This window comes from Echiichthys vipera, assembly GCF_963691815.1.
Source record: "Echiichthys vipera genome assembly, chromosome: 8".
Classification (NCBI taxonomy): Eukaryota; Metazoa; Chordata; class Actinopteri; order Perciformes; family Trachinidae; genus Echiichthys; species Echiichthys vipera.
In genome coordinates, this window is record NC_139833.1 from 5845419 (window position 1) to 5857547 (window position 12129).

The 12129-nt window shown below is 44.1% G+C and overlaps 1 protein-coding gene across 3 annotated transcripts in view; it reads right to left on the bottom strand.

Annotated features, from left to right (window-relative positions):
• sema6cb (semaphorin 6Cb) overlaps positions 1-12129 on the bottom strand; it is a 170169-nt gene that overhangs the window by 99467 nt on the left and 58573 nt on the right. For all 3 annotated transcript variants that reach the window (XM_083918214.1, XM_083918212.1, XM_083918213.1), the window contains one exon: positions 1705-1880. The gene's annotated coding sequence lies outside the window, so the exon portion shown is untranslated. The remainder of the gene's footprint in view (positions 1-1704; positions 1881-12129) is intronic.

A 12129-nucleotide genomic window follows, 5' to 3' on the forward strand; every position in this document is an offset into this window, starting at 1 on the left:
TGAGCAAGAGCACAATTCAAGGGAGGAACATGAGGAAGAAAAGGAAAGGAGGAGGAAAATAAGGGGACTCTGAAGACTGCAACCCTCAGGACAGTGAGAGAGGTCAACTGGAGTTTATCAGAGGCCAAAAACAAGAATACACACAGGGAGGGCGTCCTGGTGACTCAGGTATAAACCACATATCTGCAGCAGCCTGGATTTAAATCTGGACTGGGATATTGGTCGTAGGTCTCCTCTCTCTGTCGTTTTTTCCATCTGAGCTTTTAAGCGAAGGCAGAATATCCAAAATCTAAAAAAGATGACAAATGCAAAGTGCGACAGCTGCATTCTCAGTGTGGCATCGGATTTGAGGGAGTGATTTGTTAATTTGGTAGCTGAAAACACAGGTGTGGGAGCAAGGTTCCATGCAACAGGTGGCGGAGTGTAGAACAGGGTTAATGTCAATCACATTATACAGGTTTTGAGAGTTTAATTCAGCCAAGCTTGTAAAATGGTGCAAATTGAGACAGAGGGCAGGGTTTACCAAGAGCTTCCCGTGTTTAGGTTTGGCATATAAAGATCCTTTTTGTTCCTTTTCATATGAAGCATGTGGGCCGCGAACAAATGTTCATGCATCCAAAATATGCAGCAAACTATGCTTCACTTATGGTGGGAAGGACACAGTGCCTGCATTGTCAAGTAAGTGGGTGACAAGATATGAAAGCAATGCCACTCAGTCTCTTTCTGCCTCCGTCTCTCTCTCGCTCTCTCTCTCACACACACACACACACATTTTTGGCACGATAATACCTCTATTCAACTCAGCGGTCTGATCATGTTTCACGCCTGTGCAACCCGCATTGACTGCCGTTCTGTCCTATTTCACCCTCTTTGACACGTATTTGTGTCATCAATAATGACAAGCAGAAAATGGCTGTCCGCATCGGGGGCCCTCGTGCCGCCACAGTGCCAGCGATCCAGTTCAACACCTCGTTCCTATGTGCTCGACCTTCTTACCAAACCGCCACGTATTGTTTCCTTGCTGTCAGCAGAGAGCACTGCGAAAGCGGTGGGCTTCTATTCACTTTGACTGACGCACAATACTCTTACAATGGCCCCGTGTCGCACATATGCATGGCCAGCCAAAAGAGGGATCACAGCACAATGGCGCCGCTTTGAAAAAAGGGGGCATGAATAAAGAGATGGCCCCAACGTGAGCATTCACACTGTCAAATCGCTGCAAATAAGAGCTCATGGGGACAAGGCTATCCCTGGAAAAAACAATGTGTTCGGGTTAGACACGTAGACGTACTTTATGTATTTGTCAGCCTGGGTGCATGAGGCAGAGCTGTGATTGAAAGCTCTCGACAGTCTTTTTTTTGCCACTTTGGAAAAACACTTGAAAATCATGTCCTGCATTGGCTCATACAATCAGGTAGTCTCACAGGTTGTAAACTTGAATTTATAGCACACACGTCATTATTTCCCACATCCATCCTAACAACACGCAGTATTGTGTGTTTTTTCTTAGGAAATACATGGAACCTTCCTGGAGGTGGATCTTTGTCGGACGGACACTGACAGTATTTTGAGGAACTGCATTGATCCCTGAAGTTTGTGCAAGGAGAAAAAAAACCTTCTCAGCTTAATATAGCTGAATGTGGAGATATGTACGGTGTGTACAATAACAAAAAAACAGGAATCAAAGTTTAAAATTGAACTTACAGACAGGTTTTTGTCAAGTCCACCAATCTTGAGCCCCTCCCACTTCTCTTAGGAAGTGACCTCAGCAGGACGGGGTCTTGGAGGCGGGGCTTTGAAGAGGGTGGTGGTTGACGGGGTGTCAGGGGTTGAAACCCCCCTTTGAGGTTCTTCCTCTGAGAACGTCTTCAACAAACTTCCTGTGAGAGCAAACAGACAAAAAAAAGATACATTGTGAGAATGGACAACAACAACAACACGAGAGGAACAGCTGCACTGCAAACACGCTCCTTAAAAAACCTCAGGGGGTTGTTTCTTTTGCTTAAATGGGGCCGGTGACCCTCAGAGCACTCACAGAGAAGGGCTCCATCTCCTCTTTAGAGTAATCTCCTCAGTAACTCCGCTGTCATAACATCACGGCTAACACAAGCAGAGAAGCCATAAAAAGAGCCAGATGTTACAGACCCAAACATGGCGGCGATAGGAAAAGAACGGAGAAACTTTGCGGTTCCAAAAGGCTACAGGAAGCAGCTTGAAAGGGTTGTTTTCTCTTACATGTTTGTATACAAACTATAATATTCTAATATACTGGCATTTATGTATGAGTTGTCGCTATGTCTGCTAATTTATACAGTTTATATAAACATGATACTATAGTCTATGTCCGAGTCTATATACACTGAAAACAAATAAAGGCAAGTCTTGAGCTCTTAAATAATTATTCAGCTCCTCTGTCCAAACCTCCACCCACACGCTTTGTTTTTAGACCAAATGCAAATCTTGTTTTCATAACCGACCATATGGAGGAAATATTGTGAGGAGCAGCAGGACTCATGTACTTCATGGTGTCTGCTGCAAAAAAAAAATAACAATGCTCGAAAAAGATAAAAGCATGAAAGCCCGTTTGATGGACAGGTATTAGTGTGCAGGTGAACATCCTGAGCAGTCTGACCAGTCTGGAGTTATACCTTAATTTACATATTGGTAACCACAGCATCTGATAACTTTTTTCACACAATATTTTTGAAAAAAACTCGTAACTTCTTTCAAACTTCCTTCATTTGCCTGAAGCTCGCCTCTGCTCCCGAGAGATTCATTCGTGCAGCACAGCTGGGGTTTACTCCGGCACTGCTCTGCCGTTAGTTAACCTCCACAACTGCACTGTCATGCTTTACCCAGCCTCCCCGTGGAAAAACAACAATCAACAGTTTCAAGATTAACTTGTAAATTCATTCTTGCAAGTTCAGCAACACACAAACACAATCCCAGATCGTCTCTGACCGGCGGTGACTAACGGCGAGTCGTCCCTGGATTTCCTGTAACTAAGCTTACCTCCTACACAGATTTGTTTTCATCTACACCCTCATGGTACACAAAGGAGGGGGTGGTGGTGGTGGTGGTGGGTTGTGACCGCAGAGTGAATCCTCACATCCTTAAGCATGGATAAAGCATGTCCAGCTGACTGACTCACTTGCGGAGCACAGCAGATGAGCTGCATTGCTTTCCCAATCCCTCCTGAATTAGGCAGCTGACTGCAGCTGCTGTGAGCTCAGCACCACTGCCGACTCCCATTGCAGCTTCATAAAGCCACCGAAGGCCTGTAAATACTTAACAACGCCAGCCTTCTGCAAATTAAGCAGGGCCGTGTGACAGCCTTGGCATGGCTGCTGATGGTGACTTAACCTGTGTGGAGTAAAAACAGCGGTGCTAAAGTCACGAATGCGTGGCTGGTTAATGGAAAGGTTGTGGCCGGCGCACCAAATGACACCAGGTCTTAGTCATGGGAAGTGGCCTGGTGTAGTAAAGAGAGTGATGTCACCTTTGAAATTGTATTTAAAGATTACCAAGCGCCATTAAACACAACTTCTGACCACTTACTTCCACCTTCCCACACATGCGTCACATCGTCGACAGGGCACAGCTGTTTGGCTTGTCAAAAACCATCACCGACAATTGGGCTGGGAGGTCAAAATATCAAACTCTGAATGTTTTTTTGTTTTTTTTTCAATACCAACCCAGAGATGGGTGCAAAAAGTTAAAGTGTTGGTCCACAAGAACCTTTAATGATCCTTACGATATGGCCATGGCCAAAATAACCCTGAATGATATTATTGGGATATGATACACACTTTTAAATAATCAGTCAAATTCAACTTTTTTGGCAAAGGAATTACACTCAACATTTCATGACTACATTTTGTGACGATTCGACTGAGATTGGCGGTCGAATCAGGCTCTTCTGAGCGAGTCGCCGAATAGTCGACTATTCAGGATCACCACTACAGTCTCTGAATATGGAGGGGTGGTGGTGGGCCGTGAAGTTATTTCCTTCTGCTCAAACCAACCCTTGTAGCTAGTATGGAAGAATCTGAATGTGTTGTGGTTATTTACTCAGGTTTTTCCTTTACGTTGTCACTTGTGTGAACATTTCAGTATCGATGTAAGTGCACATTATTTTCTCGGTAAGTGCGCAAACTGTTGGGCCAATAAAATGTCAGAAAATCAAGAGAAATCAGCATCACACTTTCCTAAAGCCTCAGGTAAGTCCAAAACACAGAAAGTAAGGTGCATTTCTGCAATCAATTATCCAAACAATGGCTGATTAGTAATATTCTAATGTTATTGTATATTTCTTCAAAAACATCCAAATAATCAAAAGGGACAGAATGCAAAACCGGTAACTGAATTGAAGATAACCTTCACAAAACCTCACAAACAGATCTTTCATTAAAATAAACTTGAAGTCATGAATAAGAATATGATCATATCATGATTAGAATACACTGAAGGTTGACATTGAATTATTGGCCGGCCCTGGGCCCTGAGTCTTTACAGCATGTCCTAAAAAACAACATGTAGGCTGGATAACCAACGTGATTAACAGCCGCTGGGACAGAAGTTAGATAAATTACAGTTAGCAGATCGAGTTAGAGGACACATGATTGTTCCTGTGTCTGGCTCCTGGCTGTGGAAGGTAACCTGCTAACCACGAGGCAAAAAGGCGCTGTGTTGTTTTTTTCCCCCCCAACCCTGAACAGAGTGGGCTCCAATATCGATTGTAGTGAATGAGATCAGCTGGTGGGATTGTTATCAAGCTCTGTAACTTCAGCTGCTGGGATATTAGATTGGGTGCTCATATAACACATTGGGGAGATGAAGGATAATGTTGCTGTGATTGTTTTATTGCCACACTGCGATCCTGGTGCCCCAGTGTTAGTGGCATCCTATAATTTCTAATCTCATTTTCTAGAAATAGTCCCGCAGAGAGGCCCCCTTACCCTGCCATAATAGTTTTGAGGTGAGCCCCATTAACCAAATGAGCTTTTCCGAGCACAACATTCCTATTAACAACACTCGTTCAATCCCTCTTCTAATTCCAATGTGCACCATGAGCTTCCCTGCAGACCACATGCACCACCAAGACAACATCACACTTTTAGGATATTCAACCCCCCAAACAAATTTGGCAAACTCCTTCCCCTGCTGAAATCACCCCAAAGCTCCATAAACAGATTCCTCTGACACAGACTGACACACCACACTCCCATCTCCGGATATTTCCCTGTAGGCCTTGCAGTGCTCACTGGGTCGTGGTAGTGATCAATGGCCCCTGGCCGTGGGCGTCAGGGGGGCCTTGGGCTCCAGGAATGGAGGTATTAATAATGCAAGGTCCAAAGCCTGTCATATCCTCCATTAGCACAGAGGAGGCGGGAGGCCCGGCGGCTGATTGATTACTAATTAGATTAATTGCAGTCTTTAGAAAAGGATGAGAATGTAATATACTGGGGGGCTGACAAGTGCGAGGGTAGAGGAGCCTGGCTGACTGAATAATATCTACAGAGATGTGAAATTCCGAATCTCTCATCTCCTCTCCTCTAAGATGAGTGTACAGTTCAGGAAAGAATAGCCAGAGTGTGTGTAATAGGCAAGAATCAATCAAAGTCCAACACACTACTTTAAGGATGTTATGAATTGCTCAGTTCTCTGCAGGCCACTCTCTCTACAATGCACCTGCATACAAAAGAAAACCAGTCAGCCACACTGACCACAACACTAACTGAAGAAGACACTGGTGTTATTTGCCATTTTCATTTGAGACAATTCCCCCCTCCCATTTGCACATTTTGTGTCTTATTAGTAATCACTATCTGGAAACATGACATGATAAGGCCCACCACGCTCTCATTTTCATGTAATGTGTGTAATGATAGTGTTTCTGAACACAGCCATTTGCTAAAGGGTGCAGAGGTGTGGGGAGATTGAGTTCCACTTAATCTCCGTTCTGTCCTTTGGAGATAAAACTAATAAAACACACATCAAAGCTGTGGCGTGCACATTTGAGTCTGACGGGCAAACTAAAGGTAAAGCTGCTGAATGAATCTGTAAGTATATACGTCAACATGTTTACTGCCATGTGACGTTGGCAATGTTGTTTAAGACACTAATTATCGTTCTAACTCAGTTCAGACTGAAATTATTTTGTCCGTACGCCAGACCGATACTTGCCTTTTATTAGAAAATCAATTACTGGCCACTTAACGTCATTTTATGAGCTCCAACGTGATAAATGTGAGGCATTTTTGTTTGAGGACATATTTATTGCAGAATTGATCAGGGCCAGACTTGGGGGGGGGGGGAGCTGTTCCACTTAATTTAAATTATCCTTGGTTTCAATTCAAAATGCAAGGGTCTCTTGGCCAAAAAAGTTTTCTGGAGCATTTCCATCCTGATATACAAATGATTGGAAAACTTTATTAAAAGGGCCATTATGCTGAGGAATCCAATTCATTTAAGCCCAGTATCTATTACCTCTGCAGTTATTTTGGTCAAAAGTACGTCTTCATTCCCAATAAGTGGCGAGGCGGGCGTGCGTGTATGACTTTCTGAGTATGAGACTAATTGGCACGTCGGTATGGTCGCACTCTTTACATACGCCCACACTCAACATAAATAGCCTCACGCTTCAGAGGGGATACAGCCTTCCAAATAGGGAGCCTGCATTATTTGTCTCCTGCCTCTGCGCCGGCAGACCACGGCGAGTCGCATCCTGCTCTGCTGGCTTTTGCCATCCTTAGGGGGAAACGGTCCAAGCATGCACTAGTATGTTTAGCGCAGTTACTGGATGCATTCTGTCGTCCATATAATGGGAGGTCGACTGCCAATTATGGGCTGTGCTAACATACGGCCCAGCTTTTTAGGACCACTTAGCTCATGTCATGAATCATGAGAAGACTGGTTTTATCAGTATCTTTGACAGTGAGATGAGTCTTTACGCTTTCTTGTCACAAATGAGTTCTTGATGAGCTGTCAGGATGAAGGGGAATATTAGACCGATTCATTATTCTGCCTCTCCACCCTGCTGGGAGGCAGTTTTGAGTTAGTGCCTCAAATCAGACAAAGCTCCTCTCTGCTCTGACTGTAGCAGCAAATGTCTAAGTTGGAGCTTTGTTGGACTGCCAATACACCGAAATCTGTTGGCACATCACCCCAAAGGACAATACAGCCAACACATTCATCCAGCATTCCTGGAACTGTCAAGAGTTGCTGTTGGCCTCTAGATGTCTTTAGGCCTTCGATCAGACGCACAAAAAGGCCGGAAGAAAGTAAAATAGCATCTAACTTTGAGAACCACACCAAATCCTGAAAAACTCCACACAAACACTTGTTCTGATACAGTTGAATGAATGCATGCGTCATCCACCTCAGTTTTCAGTGGGTTAACCTGTTGAAAGCCATCTAGGGTCAGAGCAAAACTTTTTCTGAGTCATGTTTGAAATAATGTACGTAGTTTAGGATGTGAGTTAGCCGTGTGCTAAACAAGCACATTTTCAAAAGATGATACCTTTCAAATGAAGCATCGTACTTTCATTTGGCCTTACAGTTCTTCCGTTATAATAATGCTAAATGATACTCTAAAGGTTTGGCTACTTGTAAAATATGAACTCATTGCCACTGAGAGACATGTAACAACCAAATAAAGATAACATTAATAACAACTATAAAGACAAGATATTAACATTATTATGCTGATGACCTTTCTGCCTGCAGTTCTGTCTATCTTGGCCTGTACCTACTTTCTTTCCTCCTTCACTGAGCTCAAGGCAGCCTCCTTCCTCCTCTTCTCATCCCCTGTGGCTCACTGCAGTGACGACACGCTGTGCTAATTGAAAGCGACCCTGACTCGTCCTTTTTCCCCAACCACTCTGGCTGATGCCCCATTGTTTTTCCCTCCGCCGGCGGTAGACAACTGGCCTTTCGGCTGCGGCGCTCTGCTGTGTGAACTCTGGCCTCGCTGTGTCGGCCTCTCGCCTCTCTCTCTCTGCCAACACGAGGCCAGGTTCAAAGCCACACAGAGTGGGAGGAAACTGCAGAAACTTGCACCCTTTCTTCCTGCGGTAAGGTTTTGAATTGCTGAGAATAAATGCACGAAGCCCTCAAAATGTTTAAAAAACATGCTTTTGAGGTTGGTTGCTCATGCAAGTATAACTGATGCATAATAGTGTTTATACTATAAAGAGAATGGAAAATTTGAAATTCAGTGGAGATGCAAACAATTCCAAGACACCTTCCCTTGAACACGCGCTGCATACTCTGAAGGACGAAAGCACAAACGCTAACCTAATAGATGAGCTACAGCTGCAGTGCAGACAACATGATTAGATTCTCCCCGTACTTGATTCCTTTATCAAAAAGCAGTGATATTCCACTAAAACAAAACGCTTGTACCTGCACTGTTTTAATAGAGGTGGGCTGCTCTTATCGCCCGCACTGAATAGCACTGGTCCCATAATGTAATAGCTTAGCAGCGCGCTCATAAATCACCCGAAGAGGCTCTATGCCACATTCACTGACACTCCCAATCTGCCAACTTGTGTCTTTATTAAAGAGCACATTATACTGAAAGGTGCTCTCTTCCCCCCACAGGCCCTCTGCTATAAACATTTCAACTCATATATTTATGCAAACGCAGGGATACAAATTCCTTCCACTGCAGGCACAAATATATTTCTCGGAGCTTGGTGTGCTTTCTCGTGTGTGTGTGTGTGTGTGTGTGTGTGTGTGTGTGTGTGTGTGTGTGTGTGTGTGTGTGTGTGTGTGTGTGTGTGTTTGTGTGTGTGAGAGAGAGAGTGAGTGACTGAATGAGTGAGCGAGTGAGTGAGAGATAGAGAATGCTATTGTTTTTACATCTCGTTCGCTCCATCTACACAATTAAAGCAATTGTCTCCCTCCCACTGTGGGTGACGCATCAATTTTGGATGTATGAATGTCTATTCATATTTGATTTGCCTTCGTGAATGTCTTGGACGTTAACGACAATATAGTTAACGCAAGGGTGTGTGTTCCGTGTTGGTATTTTGCATTTGTTTTTCTTTTCGCCGTCCTTCCGGTAACTTTGACAGCTAAATTGGAGAGTGTCAAAAGTAGATGAGTAGTCGTGTGAGCTGACAGAGACACACTTAAGGTGCTCTTGAAGAAATCTTCCCCATGTGACTCAAGTGACTCAAAATGGATTCCTCCTCCTCTCAACACTAACTGTGTAGGGCCCTTTGAGCAAGGCACTGAAAGAGCACATGGTCCTTTACAGGAAAAGACTACCCTGATGTGTGTTTTTGCAGAATCAGCAGCCCTCACAGAGATCATTAAGGTTAAGTGAGAAAAACCAAGACTAGATCTTTTACATATTCTAATATTTGGAAAGACACCATGAATTAAAACAGTTATGCCTGTGTGTTCCTTGATCCCTGCCTTTGAAACCTACATATTTGAGACTTGAACAGTGCCATGGCACCGACTGTCTGTTAAAACTCTGATGCCTCGCTCCCACAGGATTACAACACACTTTCTCTTTCTGCTATATGTGCTATGCAAGATAAGATATGAAGACATATGCACCTGGGCTGTAAATAAGCACACAGAGAGACTTCAAAGCAAGATTTCATGTTATACTTTCTGTTTGTCTTGAAGTTACAAGGTCAATCTTTAGCTAACAGAGCCATCTCCTATTATACTTGATTAAAGGCTTCTGTAATCAACGTTACTGTATTGTGTTCTATTGTTCAACTCAGCGTGAAGATCGTTGAAGATGTGCCCTTGGACAAAAGATTAGACATCCGCAAGCAATGTACACAAGTGAGGAAGGAGCCTGAAGGAATCCAAGATGTCAAATCTCTGCCTTCTCTCTGAGCTACGCGACTATTTGTGCCAGCTAAATGTGACTTAAAAATTCTGCAGGCTGCCACAGCGCTCCCGACCAAAATCATGCAAATTATGGACAGGAAAAACCCTAAATCCCTTTCGCCCACTCAGTTCTCGCAAACACAAGACATGCCCCCTCGGTAAACACCGGCAGCAGAACACGCGCAAAGGAAGATTCGCTGCCGAGAGACAGAAATGTAAACAGCCCGCAAAGTCTCAGGGAAGAAGTTGTTACACTCCAGAAATAAAATGTCAGGGATGAGGCCTGAACAAAGGCGGGGAGTCGGGGCTGTTCGTTGGAGGTTTTTTGCTTCTCCAGACTCCTGCAGCTGTAATCTGACTCGTGGCAGCGTTCCAAGGCAATCTCTGAGGACCTCCCTCACCCACGGAGCTGCTGAGGCTGAAAAGTGTCCAGTTCTGGAGGTTTTCCTCAACCCTTTTCCACTCATTGTCGACAGCAAAAACCTATATGAAATTACATTTTTAAAGCAGGGCCGTGGGAATAAATGCTACCGATTTGGATGTTGAGCGACGCAACTTATTAATGGCGTTCATTTGACTAAGTTTGAATACGAGAAAGTTGGATACAACATACGCCAATTAGCTAAGACAGCTGTCAGGGAAAACAAGGAGACGCAAACAACAAAAAGAACAGAAAGTACTCAGCCTGGTCGTATCTGGGCTGATGCCTCAATGCAGGAAATCCAACAATAATAAAAAGAAAATGGGAAATATCCTGCACACCATGCACACATCACACAACTGTTTTATTGAAGGCAAAAGTTTAAATGTATAACTTGATAAGTTGATGTTTTTTAACTGCGGTCATCATTTCTTGGGAGCAGAGTGTGTGGTTTTATGTTGCTTACTCTAAATGTCTCTAATCTCTGAGGATATAAGACATTTCAACGTGACTACCTGATTCCATGAAGTTATTCAAAAGTTTGATTCTTCCTATTCAGAAGGTCTCTTGATGTGCTTTAGTGCAGCTCTTGATACATGCTGTAATATTAACAAGTGCTTTATACAAAACAGATGTGGCATCTTTTTGTTATTGTGGCTCTGCACGTTTGCGCCTTCTTTACGCCAACCAAAGGTGATGACTGCAGCAGATAAGGTTTGCATCCGTGAGCAGAGTAGATGTGATCACTCGCCCAGACATAAATCTGATATGAGCAGAAGTCTTGTATCCCGACTGCATGACCAACACAACCCATCCCTTCCCCCTCTACCTAAACGGCCTCGGTCTCACTTGTCCCTGCATCACACATCCTGTCAGAAAGAAAAAAAAAACGGTCAGCAGAGGACGAGCGGAGGCAGAGCGAGACAGCCGGGCTCCCGCTGCACACATTTTGTGTCTTGACAATGCAGCTCAAACACGGTCTAGCAGCAGTTGAGGCTGAGCCGCTGTTCGTTATCTCTTCTGATATGGAACACGCGACATGTGGACGCGTTTCGAAGGAGAGAGTGAGAGAGTCAGACAGGTAATCCAGGATTACAGTGCCGAGATGTCATTTCCATGGACGTGTTATTCCTGCTCGATCGTCCTTTGTGTGAAATGTAAGGGTGCAACCCCATCTGTCTGCTCCAAACTCTCCTCTGGCACCCATCAATGGAACACCGTGGACCGGCATAGCCAACGAGATAATGAGCTCCCGTTGCCTTGTCAACGCTACCCCCCCCCCCCTCCCCCCGACAGCCACACTCTTAAGCTCCCGTTTACCTATTTCCTGGTGTGCAGAGCTCTAAAGTAAACAAGGCATCAAGGTGCTAGATGAGATTTCATATTGTCTTCAAATCCCTCCAGCAGATAGAAAATGCAGCCACGAGTAGTTCGGAGACTGCTGGTGGGCGGGGCCGTTTAACAGCATGACAGGAAACATTAATTTGAGAGTAAACGAAGGTAGAGGTCGAAGTTCAAATACCATCTAAGCGCAAGAGGCCGGAAACAAGTGCGGTGACGGGTAAGGTCCTTTGGTCCTTGTCCTACAGAAAGTGACTCACTAAAGCCATTTAATCCGAGAAGAAAGGGTTCAAACAAAGTGATATTTCACTCTTATGGAATATTTTCCATTCTGAGTGCTTATTCTCAAAATTGCCATAAAATGAGCCTCTTGGTGGGCCACTTCACCTACCTGGAAATTACAGACATTAGTCATGTTAAAAAGGCTCTAAAAAACAGAGTCATGGGCATTGTAAGGAAATAAATGGAGCTGTTGTGTTTTAATACATTTATTTTATCGTTTCCCTCCT